Source organism: Anabas testudineus, chromosome 12, assembly GCF_900324465.2.
Source record: "Anabas testudineus chromosome 12, fAnaTes1.2, whole genome shotgun sequence".
Classification (NCBI taxonomy): domain Eukaryota; kingdom Metazoa; phylum Chordata; class Actinopteri; order Anabantiformes; family Anabantidae; genus Anabas; species Anabas testudineus.
Window position 1 is genome coordinate 3325999 of NC_046621.1, and position 14507 is coordinate 3340505.

The window sequence follows — 14507 nt, forward strand, 5'->3', positions numbered from 1 at the left end:
CAGTACGTAGAATACGAGACAGTAGGTTCAATGTAATGGGCTGGGATCTAAATAAAAGACGTTTTGTTGGATAGCCACAGTTGATTTTTCAAGGCTTTGAATAGATCTGTCTGTGCTACAGTTAGTTGACCTCACTCTGCCCAAGTCTGAAGAATCACTCCTGTGTTTTGAAAACCGTCAAACTCTCAGATGCTTTCTTCATTATAGTTATACTACTGTACATAAATATACCGCACATACAGTAAAATTAACTGCCGCTGTATGTTTCTAGTCTTTTCTCCTTCACTAGAACTGCGTTTGTTCTTTCAGTGAACTCTTCACCTCAGCTGCCACCAGCAGGCTGTCATGCTAAATTATACCTACAGTATGTTGTTTTGCAGCCTCTTGCTTTGACGGACAGGCAGACTGTAAGATCACAGAGGTATAGATTAACTTGCTGCTCACGCCTGGAAAGGGTTGTTCCACACTTTGCAGTTCGATTACAGCTGGTCTGAAACGCCAGAGGGACAGAAAAATAACGTATTTGTCTTCTTCATTTAGTTTAATGGCACATCATCTATCATCTGGTTAAAAAGAGTAAGGGTTGGTTTAGTTTTCTTGAAGCTTCATAATAAGTTTCACCTCACAAGTTGACTCTTTTGGTTCCCTCTCATCACTCTGCAGTCTTGTTTTTAATGCAGCAGACAGTGGTAAATAGGTAGGTGTTCAAATAATAGTTTCGTAGAACAATAGATGCATTTTTGAACGTGTCTACATCAGAAGAACTCTGAATAATAAAGGAACCATGTTTGCTTTATTTGCACTAAGGCAACACCTGCTGACCGGCTGTGAGGTCTCCTGGCCTGCATCCCACTTTTGACCAACTCAGAGAACCGTAATAAACTGTGTTAGCTGCTCCTTTGTCAGACTGTCTCGTGCAGTTTGAGTGATTTACAGCAGCTTTTATGAACTGTAATTTATTGCGATCTGCCCTGAAAAGCATAAGCTGATTAAAGAAGAGCAGCGCGCAAGGTCTTCTGCTGGATTTGAACGACTGGCCAGCTGAATTTTGAAAACATCGTTATTCTAGACGTGCTCACTCCTTTCAACATGTGCTCACTCGCTACTGTCAAGCAAGTTTTGTGTTTGTTTAGGTGAAGTAAAATAAGATAAAAGGAGGCTAAGGGGATTTCTAGACCTGCGCTGTTTAGCTTTTTAAGTCATACCGTGGCTAATCTTCTCTGTTGTTACAATTTTTAAGCAGATATAAAGACAGAGATCATACTTGGATCACAAAACAAAATCGAAACAAACTCTATGACTTCAGATTCAGTCAAATGCATAAAATACGAGTCCATACGTTGTTTGGACCAACAGGTTATTACAATCAGGATGATTGGATTCCAAAACCCAGGACTTTCCCACAGGAGACAGACGTTCAAGTCCAGTATGAAAAGTTCGGTGCCACTTCAACAACACTGGCCACATGTTTATTCTTGTAAGAAGCCTAACAATATAGTTTTTATGCCTAACCCTAACCAGTTGTGTTTGTGCCTAAACTTAGCCAAGTTGTTTTTCTTCAGCGTAACCAAACCGTGTTGGTTTCACCCTCTTATCCTTGTGTTTGAGAGTTTTCCAATGATTACTAAGTAAGAAGGTTTAGAAGCCACCATCATTGTCATCATAATGTGATGTGATTCATCATTACAGTAGGATACAGTATATTCTACAGTTCACTGTGAGCACAGGCTTGTTTTGGCTTCTTCCTCTTTGACATTTTCTCTCCGCCCACCTCCTCCTCAGGTGAGTGTCCTCGATTCATCCCGTGAAGCCTTCCTTGAGTTGAGAGAGAGGCCGCTGTCTTTAAGTTGCTCTCTCGGCCTCGGGACATGTTCATGTGAGGATTCAGTTTAGGGTGTGACAATGAGGATCATCTGGCTGAAATCAGCTAAATAATCATGGTTCAGTAGCCTCAGACAGACAAGTTGGCCCAGACATGCCCAAGAGAGTCTGTGACAGTGCCATCAAAGGCAGTCTCCATCTTTATACTTTAGCAGATAAGAAGACGGTGAATTAATTATGCTAGAGGAATCTCTGAAATGCTGGATAGCTTAATGCCTTTCACGGCACAATGGTGCTGGCAGAGAGATGTTCCTCTTGTTGTCTTCACCACTGAGCTCCTCTTCAAAGGTTATCAACTGAAATTCCAAGGCAGGAATCGGAGAGACGAGGAGGATGAAATGTATTTGAAAAGCTGTGATGAGAGACTTGTGATGAAAGAAGCTTTCGAAGCACAAAAGGCTTCTCCTTCTCCAGCTCTTTTGCTTTCTGTCACTCTCCGTGCACAGGATCTGCCGCCAGTGCCACGCTGTAGCTTTGAGCTACGAACCAAAACTGGTGTTGTAGCAGATTTTATGTACAACACCGCATGCTTGTCTCGTTGTGTTTTCACCATCTTCACCCTTTTTCTTGAAAAGTCTGCCATTAGCGTTGTGTGCAGAAAGTTGCAGCAGAAACCCCGGCGGCGTCTTAATATCAAGAGATGTGAGAAGTGATGAAAGGAGAAAGAAAATAAGTAAGATGTCATCTTTAATGTCAAACGCCAAACGTGAGCTTTCATTATTTCCACCCTCCCTTCATCTGGCTCCTAAGCAGCGCTGTAACATTAGCCGTGTTGCTTGAAGCGACACCCTGTCAGGTAGAGTTTAGAGACTCCGACACAGTATCCAGTAACCCCTCAACAGGGTGACTGTGAGCCAGAGAGAAACAGCAAGAGAGAGACAGACAGAAACGTTGAGAAAGGCAACTTGAAAGAGGACTGGAGATTGATGGTGACAATCTGGAGCTGCTGTTGTCTCATGTGACCGGCTCAGTTATTCTTTACATTTCGTTCACAGCATGGTTGACGTTTTTCCTCTACAACAGGACTCCACACACTGGCTTTAGACATTTTAAAGTTGGCCATGTGTTCTTACATCACTTTAAATTCCCATTGGTGATCTAAGTATATCAATATGAAACCTACTAATATTCAAAATATTATCAGATTGACTTTAGGTATAAATATGTCATTTGAACTCTTGTTTTTCATTTTAAAAAATTTAAAAGTCAGAAGACTTATTTAAACATGTGTTTATCCCTTCACCAATGAATCTCTTTTAGATCCAGATGTAGATTAGACTTGTCAAATGAGAGTTTACTTTACAATGACACCATGGAAATGCACATCTACGTTATAGTTTTTAGAATTATCAGCAATTAAAGATGAAATTAAAGGTGGAGTTTAGCTAAAAAGGTTTTATCTCAGTCAGTTTAGAGTCAGCACATTTGCTAAGTATTATTACTATTATTACTTTTTAAAGTTTTATTATCATGATGCTTGGCCATCGAGTGTTTTCAAGTTAATTGACCTTGGTTCAAGGCTCTACAGAAGACATGTGATATGACATATGCATGCTGCTATCCAGAAGGAGACATACTAACCAGACCCTTTACAGTTTCTGTCTTGTCTTCGTGAAAAAATTCAATTTCCATGCACAGAAAAAAAACTACAGCTCCCATGTGGCACTGTCATTGTAACGTCTATCCATATAATTCACTATAAAACACTTGGTGCTTAAGGTATTTCTTCGTCTTCCTGGTTGTAATCTCACCACAGTGCAGAGGCTGCTGTTTGTTTCGTCCGGTCGTGGCAGCGATTACTTGAAATGACGCAGATGGATAAAAGTCCAAATGTTTTATGAGGAAAAAAATGTTTGACCTCTTCGTGACAGGTTTGAGAACTCAGCCCTCGGGCTGGTTTATCTATGAATACTAGTCGCTTGTTTCGCTTCGCTCACAACAGAACAGCTTTTTCCTCCGTCTCAGTCTAGATATTACCTCTGCCGAAAAGTCTCAAATGAGTCTTTTCCCTCTTTGTTCATTTTGCTGCCTGTGCACAAACATGTCTGCTGTCTGCCTGCCTGGCAGCCAGCAGCAGGCTTGAGGCCTATATTTAATCACCACAAGGCTTAACTCCCTCCGTCAGTGACGGCTCATTTGACGTGGCGGCCCTGAGCTCTCTCTTGCCGATTCTGTGCCAAACACAATAACTCCTCTCTTTCGTTACCCTGCTGTATTTTATAATTTTGCTATTTTTCAGCGTCAAGGCCAGGTCTTTTGAAGAGTTTTATTTAATTTCCTGCTGGACCCTCCTGCCGGGGCCATTTTTCCTCCCAAGCTTTCAGCCTCAACTGTCCTCCTGTTTGCATTTTCATCTATTTAAAGACAGTAAAATAGGAAATAAGAGCAGCAGTTCATCAAATATTAAAGCCAGGGTTTCATTGTTATCACCATGTCTGCAATAAACTGAAGTCCCAGCATGCAAAAAATAAAATCCCCTGCATATTTAGTGTTGTAGGTTCTCGTTGCCCGTCTATCTGCTCTTGGTAATATTATCTATCCCGCTTCAGTTACATGTGTTCACAATTCTTAAGCATTATAAATCTTCTGCAGAGCTGTCATCTGTGTCTTGAAACCATTAAAATGCCTGTTGTTTGACCAAATGGAAAGAGAGTAAATTCAAACAATACTTCACTCTTCCTGTCTCTGAGTTCACAGAAGTTAATGCATTTGGCAGTAGCAGATGCTGTTCTCCCTTCTGAGTTGTGTGAAAGAATGTCACCCAAGTCTAATCAAATTATGGCTGTTATAGCAAACGTCAGCCCTTCACTTTAAATTTCAGCCCCTCGCTGCTGACGGTTCGTGCACTTTCTTGCTCCCTTTTTGTTGTGATAAAACAGAGATAAGATCTCAGTGACAGCATGTATGGGAGGGTGCGTTCTTTGATAATGCGGCTGTGGATCATATGGTTAAAATCAGTGTGTTTGGAAAGTGAGGTCTCTCTCCGAGTGTGTGCGCATCAGCTCTTGTGACCTCTTAATATCACATCACATGTCTGATCTTATTCTTGTCTGCCATCTGAACTCCTGTCATGTGCTCCTTTTGCCAATCTGTCACACTTAATCTGAGCGGAAAGAAAAACTTAAGAGGAGAGCCTCCAGTGCCCCGGGAACGCTTGGGGTTAGCAGAAAAAAAGCGAGTGGAGAAACAAAGGAAGAAGAAGGAGATGAAAATCACAACGGCGTAGCATTTCAGGGGCATGAATGGCATCAATGATTCACTGAGGGGGATAAATGGGGTGAGAGAAAAGAGGGAGAAAGATGAGACAACAATGGGGCTGTTGTTCTTTAATCTGGAGTAAATCATCTGTCTCTCTCTCTGTCAGGTGTTAAGCTCTGCTCTCATCACACAAAGCTTCAAGGGTTCGCCCGGTACAGTGCTGTCCTAATGATTTAACCAGCTCTCTCCCTTCGTCTCATCTTCCTTTGGTTGATTTTAGGAGCTCTGAAGCTGAAGGTTTCTCTCTCGTAGCACTTGTTGTGTTGACAGATGCGATCATTCTGCGACGGTACTGTACAAGTATGTATTTATTGAACTTCAAAGAAAATATGTTTCAAAAAGTACCGGCTTAAGAGTTAAAAAAAAAAAAAAAAGGTTTTGCTGAGTGCATCAGCAATTTTTGTCTCTGCAGTTTGTTTTTGTCTCTCAGTCATAGTTTCGTTCTCTCTTTAGTCATTTTATGTCGTTGTGCTCATTTTTTTGTCTCTACTGTCGTTTTTTGTTTCTCTACCACAGTTTGTTGTGTCTCTGTGGTCATTTTATGTTTCTCTACCGCAGTTTACTTTTGTCTCTTAGTTAGATTTTCTTTCTCTCTTTAGTCATTTTATGTATTTGTGGTCATTTTTTGTATCTACTGTTGTTTTTTTGTCTCTCTGTGCTCATTTATTGTGTCTCTACTGTTGTTTTTATGTCTCGCTGCCATAGTTTTTGTGTCTCTGTGGTCAGTTATTGTCTCTCTATGTTCATTTTTTGTCTCTCTGTACTCATTTATTTGTCTCTACTGTCAGTTTTTGTCTCTCTTTGTTATTGTTCTTTTTCTGTAAAGTCATCTGAAGCTTTTGTCTCTCTGCAGTGTTTTGTCTCTTTACATCCACATATGTGCACTCTTTTTTTTTGCATCCCTCTGTTTTCCATCTCTCACAGTAGCTTTGTAGTTCTTCGTAGTCCTTCTGTGTCTCTTTGTGGTCGCCTTGTGTCTTTTAACTGAGCTCTACAGCTGAAACAAGAAATAATAACAGTAACCTCCAAGAGAGGCTGCGGTTGAAGGGCCCCTGACCCCTCTGGCTCCTGAGCCTGTGCCCGTTCGGTAATTCATCCACAGAGAGCAATAAGACACATTTATCAAGTGACTGCTGGTAGCTGAGGAACAGCAAATCACAGAAATAAAAAAATAAGTGAAGTTTTGCATCACACTGAAGTGAGTAGTGCAGATTTTTATATATTAGAACCTTTAACTGATTATATAGTAACAGTAGAAAATGTTTTCACTAACTGCAGGGAGTTTTGTATAATGTACTGCAGTACACTAATTTGATTTGTATTTTATGATATATATTGTAAAAAACACTTAAATGCCATGATAAATATAATATATTAAACTAATATGCACGCACAATACTTTATACAAATATATATGAAGTACAATAAAAAGGAGAAATTCGAAATAATCGTAATTAATTAATGGTAAAAACAATTAATAGTTACCTTCCACCACGGGTCATTTTTAGCCGTGACTTTTGAGATCTTATCCTCTTTAACATTTCCTGTGAAGTAAAACATGCATTGACATTGTCCTGAGCAGTCAGTAGGACTTATTTCTCAACTACCAAACTTCTCACTGGTTTACATTTGTGTCTTTGGACGATCATGAAAGTCGGACGTGTTCACATTTAAATCGTTGCAGTTCTCTAACACAAACCATGACCCGGCTTTGTGTTCGTTTGCCAGATGGGACAGCTGCTCAGGCTGCAGCTGAGCTTCACTGCACTTCTCTCTGGGTGAAATGTTCTTTTCCAAAGTGCCGTAAATCCATGTGGGAAAGCAACATTTACCTGAAACTCATTACTTTTCATTAGCTTTACGTCGAAAATGCATTCACTGTAGGTCACATCTTTTAAATAACGTTATATGTTTAAAGGGATCACTCATATGAAAACATTCATAAGTTATTTATAATTAGCTTTTAAATTGGAGCAGGTGATGAAGATAGTGACAGGTTGGAGGCTACGAAGCTTACAGGTTTAAATAAAGTGCTGTTCAATACATAGGAGCAACAAGTTTGTGCGGTTTGATGAAGCTGACGTGTAATTCTAGGACAAAGAAAGAAGGTAATTAAATTTTGACATGAAGAATAATTAGTGTTGTTAAGCATTTGGGCATTTACAACATTTATGTAAGAACTGAAGTACAGCTGCACCTCCTCCTGTTTCCCCACGACTATATGTCATTCACAGCTTTACAACGAGGTGAAAAACACTGCATGGTGCTCTCATTTATAAACCCACTCCGTTTTGCTCCATTCAAAACCCAATTAAATATTTTATGAGAGGACCTGAAGTTATGGACTTCTACAGAACTGAGAACATATGGCAGCATGTGGAGCTGCTCTGCGTTTGACCTGAGCTGTTGGCACCAACAGCTTGTTTTAATATATCAAATTAACCCAACAACACTGCTGACAGAACAGTGTTGACCTCGATCTGAGGAAATATGTTGTGCCCTCTTTCTTCTCTTGTGTCACACACAACTGACAAATTTGACATTTTTTATGCTTTTCACTCCAATTTATGACATTTTTCTTTCACTTAGCATCAGCATTTATAATTTGAACGTCTCAGAGAACGAAGGGGGATCGATGAGGAGAAGTTAGTCAGCTCAGACAGCCATCACATTTTCCTACTGAGGATTTTTATGATTAGTCTGCTCACCAAATATTAGCACATTTGGAAGAAGCCCTACACGGTATGGCTGTTAGATTTGGTTAATTCAATTAAGTTTTTACTATAGAATCACAACATAAGTCACCTCAAGGCACTTTACAATGTAAGTTTAAAGGAAGAGGCATTTGCAGCTCTTTTTCAGACATATTCTTTATTAGAAGAAGCAGTAAACCACCTGTGGCGAAGAACGATGGGTTTGACATGGTAACCAGTAACAGTTTGTATCTCCACAGTCTGTTTTCTCTTTTCTCTGATGGTTTAAAGTTATTTCTTCTCATTCAACATGAGAACATGCTACTGTAGCTGGTCACTTGCTGTAGTCTTGGTGTTTTTATGTCACGTTTCCATCCATTTTTTTGTCATAAATCCACCCTAACACCAACTAATACAAGAAGTAGTCCCTGTGTCGTGATGCTTCTAGCAGCATCAATTCAGCTAGGGCATACGTCACCACTTTCAAGTGTAACCAGGCCTCAATTCATCTTACGCTGTCCTCTGTAGCAAAAAGAAAAACACATGGAAAGAAAAAAATAATGTGGCAGGTGTGTGGCTAGTTTAGGACTGTACAGCACGTGTGTGTTCATCTCCTCTCCCCTTGCTCATGGGTGTTGATATGTCGGCCCCCTGTTGCTGACGAACAGTTCACAGAACTCCATCAAAGAGAAAACAGAAGAACAGAAGAGAGGAGAAGGAGAACCGAGTGGGGGAGGCATCAAAGGCCGATTCTCCCCACTGTTTCCACATGCTGCAACATCCCAGCGCTAACAGCTGACATGCTCCTCTATAAACAGCCTGCTCAGATCCTGCCAGCAGGATGCACCCATTCAAAAGCATTTTGCTCCCTGAGCTTTGTTTACTGAAGCGCTGCCTGGACAGCAGGCTAACATGAAGAGGGGAGAGGTGGGTAGAGTCAAAACAGAGATGGCTAAGGAATTAGAAACATAAAGGAAACAAGGAAAAAAAACAAGGGTGATACAGAGTCCTGTACAAAATCTCTGATCGAGCTTCTTCAGGCTATGGAAGGATCAACTTGGCATCAAGAATAAGTCACCGGATGCTGATTCGGGTCTTTGCTGCACTTCTTCTGGTCTTTACAAGAGGAAACTCTGAGAAACTCCTCATCAGATTTAGACTTTTGTCCTTGACCTCTGCATATTCCTTACAATAAGCCCTTTAAGGCCTTTGCACAGTACTCTATTTGACCTAAAGGGATCTGAAGATGCTGCTTTTTGCTCTCTGTCCAGTGCAGAACTTCTCTTCTTCGCTCGCCACAGATATTTCAGTATATAATCTCTAAAATCCCTGCTCAGCTTCAGATAGCAGACAAACAGAGTTAGCACCTGCCTGGTGGACATAGTGGAGCAAGAAGCCACAAAGAGTCAGATATTTCCCTCAGGAGAGAGACCAAAACCAGAGCTAAAAGATTTGCCAGGATTTGGATTTGCACAAGACAAAATATGAATAATGATGTTAATGTTTAAATAAGCAACTGTTTGCTAACAAGCTCGTTATATCAACTTTAAAATGATTTTTAACAGCTGTGTTCACAACTTGTCTCCGCCGCCTCGGAGACATCATAAAGGTTTACACATTTAAATAAATAAGACAGTTTACAGTTTGTCTGCCTCCCGTGCTGTCCAAACAAACACATGTCCAACTTTTTGTGGTGTTTCTGTCACCACCTCTTGTCCCACTTTTCAACGTTGCCTATTTTCAAGTAACGCAGCTGAAAAACCAGAATGATAAAATGAAAAAGAAAATGTTTTCCAGATGTTTCTGTCAACGTGTGTAAACATAATAAAAGTCTGGGTTTTACTCCACCTCTGTGAGCAAAAGGTGTGACTTCCTCTTTTCTCTTTTCAACACATCAAAGGTGAAGATGTGCTTTCCACTTTTAAGCAATACCTTTTACTGCTTTATTTTCACTTCTTAAAATCCTCCTCTACCTTCGTGCCTCCTCCTGTTGTCTGGACTTGCTTCATGTTTGTCTTCTCCCTCAGGATGGAGGGTTGAGCAAGAGGAAGAGCACGAATCAGCTCTGACAAGCAGAATAACAAACAAAGGAATACACTCCTGCAAATCCCACTTCTTATAACAACTTCCACTTTCTTTTAAAGCTCCAGACTCGAGTCTTCAACCGGTGCAGCTCTGCTGACGCTCCTGTGTGCGAGTGTGTGTCCCTCACACTTCAAAGATCAAAACGGCGAACATGACAGAATGAGACAGAGTTATATTCCTCTCAGGTGATGACAGCGATAATCCACAGGCAGTCAGGATTCAGCCAAGCAGAGCTGACGAGGTTAGAGTGACACACTGGCACATATAGTCTGAAACCCACCCATTTGCCTCGGGCCTTGTGTTGGAAAGAAAAAATGCAGGCCACGGGTGAAGACTATGTTGTCTTTCCTGCTGCAGCTGCATGCACACAAATGCACGCAAATCTCAGCATCTACAGGTCTAATCCTTCCTGTCAGACGTTCTGACAGCATGACGGACAGATGGAGGGAGGGGGAAGTAGTGTTCGATGTTAAGTGGCAGCCAAAATGACATTCCTCAGACAACACACAGATAAACACAGAAGTAGCAAAACAATAATCACATAATCCCTTTAATGCTTTGCACCCTTTACTGGCTGCAACTCACCAGCATGGTGTGATTCACATAAATCAAAACATCATCAATTCTTATGTAAATTAAATCATATACAAGTTGAATTAGTAGATACTGAGTCATAACGATGATGAGATGTGTCTAAAGTATAAACGTATGTGAGCTTTTGACTTAGACCAATATAGTTTCTCATATTTTTTGCTTTGTGAGGAAACTTTTAATTTAGTTTGAGTTCCAAATCTAAATTTCCCAAATATTTTAAATCTGTATTTCATCATGGTGACTCAGCACTTCATAATTTACTCGTAGTATATACTTAAGATAGTATCATCATATATACATACATTTATATGCTAAAGTCACATGTCTGACTCTGATTGTAAGTATTTTTATTTAGTGGCTCAAAAGGATAAAGGATACAAGACAATACACATTCATACCCACTGTTTTCATAGAATCTTAATTGTACAATCAAGAGTGATTCTTGTGACATTCTCTCTAAATTGCTAAATCAAAATTCTCACTAATCTCAGAATTGTGAATAAATAAACAGATTTTCTAACCTATAACTACTCTAAAGTTGATTTTAGTGTCAGTAATTTAAATAAAAATTAAGTAATTAAAAACTTTATAAGTGAAAAATATGTATTTATTTTTTATCTAAATCTATTTTTCAATGACAGATGTTGGCTTCTATATACACTTCAACTTGTTTTGGGGATTGCAAGTCATATCCTGTAACTGGTAGCCAACTGAGAATGATAAAAAACCTTTAACGATTCCAGTAAAGCACCCGTGCTGGAAGTCACGGCTCCCTAATACCTCCCTGTTCTCTCCACATGGATTGATGTGACAGAGGCAACACCCTCATTTGTGACTGTTTCAGAAAGATGGCTGCTCCACTGGTGCTGGTTGGGACAGAAGTCACATCCCCGGATGGAGCTGTGTAGAACAAATGGTGCCTCTGTTTGAGAGACGTTCATAGAAAGGTGATTTATCCACAGCTCTTACATTTGGCAAATGTTAAGCTCAAATATCAAAACAAGGATATGTGGTTGGTAGTAATGTAATTTCCGTACTTGCTTCCAATTAGCTTTTTTCAATTATGCATTAAGTAGCATCATGTATGATACTTTAAGTCAACTGCTTAATGTTTGGTTGAATTTTCAATAATGAGATTATTGTCAGGACATAAAATATCAGGAAAGAAATGATTTCAATAGTCAAATAGGACACACACACACACGCAGACACACACACACACACAACACAACCTGCTCTTGTTGTATCTTGCCTAACCCCCTCCCATCATCACTTCTTTTCCTGCCAAATCATTTCCACCAAATCCGTTTTGATACGACATCACAGCGCCCCACGAAGTGAAGATAATCCTTGACATTTTTATCATTCACCCCCCTTTTATTTAGTCTGCGCTCTGCTTGCCTGTCTTGTTTGCTGATAAAATCTGCCAGCCGATGCAAGCCTTGGCAGATCACACATCAAAAAGGTCCATTTTTCCCCCGGAGGGTGACAGAGTGTCAAAATAATATTCCTCTGTGTGCTCTGGATGGCAGCCTAATTTAAAAACTTAATTTGACGATTGTAACCATTTACATGATGTGCTGGGCTGACTGTAATGTCTGGATTTCCTCCTATTCTGATTTACTACATGACAAAATAATTACAATAACAAATAAGAAAGATAATAAACAATTAGTCCAAACACAACTTAGACTAAATATTCTGCTCAGGTCAAATGGGCGTACAGAGTTATTAAACAAGTATGTAAGCCGATTGTAAAAGAAAAGCGATAACGAAATTTTGACATTTAAGATTATCGCACTAACACTAGTAGTGCAGTACGGAGGATCACAGGTGTCACGTTTAGTTATAGTTACAACAACTACTGAAATCCATTTTTACCAAGAAAAGAAAAAAAAGAAGAATGATAAATGTCATATACAGTATTTAACTTATTTATTTATAATTATTTTCATTGACATTTAATTTAACAACACAAATTAATCCATCAATAAATTGGTTAAATTTATAAAGCATTTGAATTGGTGAACTGTCCAACTTCTTTAAGTTAAAAAAAAACTAAATAAATTCTGTACTCCAGTAACTTTTTTATAAGGAATTCGACAGTATAAGAAACACATGAGTCATAGAGTCCAGATAGATATAAAGACGAAGGCGTATGAGCTGGGGGGTAAAACGCCAGAGATCTGTGGCCAGAAATCCACTCATAGCCTCAGTTTTGACATTGGGACTTGATGGTTAATCTCATCTGTCCATATTAATACAAAAAAAAGCCTCTTTGTGTAAAAAAATCTTATAGCTTTTGGGCCACTGTTTCCCAACATTCGGGGCTTTCCTGTAATAAGGCACACATTTTTCCCAGCTGGTTCAGTGGAATGAACTGCCCAGGCCAGCACGGTTTTGATTTTAACAGCAGCGAGCACAAACACTATAAATTTACAGTCACAAGAGAGAGTTTTTTAATAGGCACTCAACTTTGCAAAGGCAGTAACTCTCTCAGTCTTACTTTCTCTGTCTGAAATGCTCCCAGTGTTTGCTGAGCTAGCTGAGGCAGCTGGCAGTGCTCAGTACTCGGTTTGACAAGGTGCTTTGAAATACCAATCACAGAGTTTATACAACAGGGAGGACTCGTAAATGTGTCGAGTGGAGAAATATACAATGCCATACAGTTTTTTTCAGTAAAATAAGGAGAGTTATGGTCTCAGTGGTGTGTACACCTTACAGGTGATATAATATACGCCCAGTCTTGTTCTGAAAGCCATTTATCATGAATGACAGTAGAGGAAAGTGCTTTTAGTTGTGTTATCCTCATAACAATCCAGTGTAACCACTCGCCAACACCACCCACATGTGTACACACATGCACATAGATGTACATGTATACATGACACACTGGAAAAACCGATGCCAATTGGATGTGGTGACTCTTTGAGTAATTTACAGCATTGTTTTTGTAGGAAGTAAATCTAAAACCTACGCTGTTGCACACAAATGAACACTTTAAAGTCTAAGTCTTTTTTACCAGATGTTATCAGGCTTTATATTTCTAGCCAACAACCACAGAGTGTTTTTTCTGCTCAAATGGCAAACCGTGACTCGATTTTTTCCAGCTGTAACTAGCTAGCTAATTGAAATTAGCTCTGTTAATTACACGATTTCCAGTTGACCCTTTTAAAAACAAGAACCCAATGATTCAATACAGGCTTAATTTCAGACAGATGTAGTCAAAAACATAGCTAGTGATTTTTCCAGCTGAAAAGAGAACTGTTATGCTGTCTGTGGTCAAATCTCTGTAAGCAAGAATCCCAGAATATACTGGATACTCAATTAAAAATATATCATATCACAGGTGGCCCTGCCTCTTGACGAAATCAAGCACAGTTTTTCCCCATGTGAGAATGCGTTTGACTCTAACAATCTAGAACAAGTCCCTCTCATGAGTATGTACCAATAATTCCTAGTGGCAATTGAATTTTCAACATTTTTGCTAATATCAGCATTTGCCTGTCATGAATCAACAAGCTTTGTACCTACTATATAGCAGTAGAGACAGTTCTGAATCTCCACAAAAACCTGCAGCAAAAAATAGTTGCAGCAACCACAGTGTTACAACTAACATCCAAAAGCGTGCACTCAGATACAAAAAATAGAAAACCTAAATACTCCTACATAATATTTTATGTTTAGGAGTTGTGTAACATCCCCTTCCTTTCGATTATGTTTGTTAATATTACATTTTAATTAATATTTTTACCAGATCAGAGCAAAATGTCAAAGAGGAAGAATATACACTATAGTCTACTGTATTTACATGAACGAGGGAGCTAAAACATTAGTTTATATGATGCTCTACACAACTCTACCTCATACTATGACCTAAATAATAAACATATAGTAGAATTATCCCCTTTGTGACAGTTTGAACAAAAACTGAGAAATATAACCTTGTAAATGTAGAATTCATAGCAGACCTGCTGTAGATTTTACAGGTGTAAC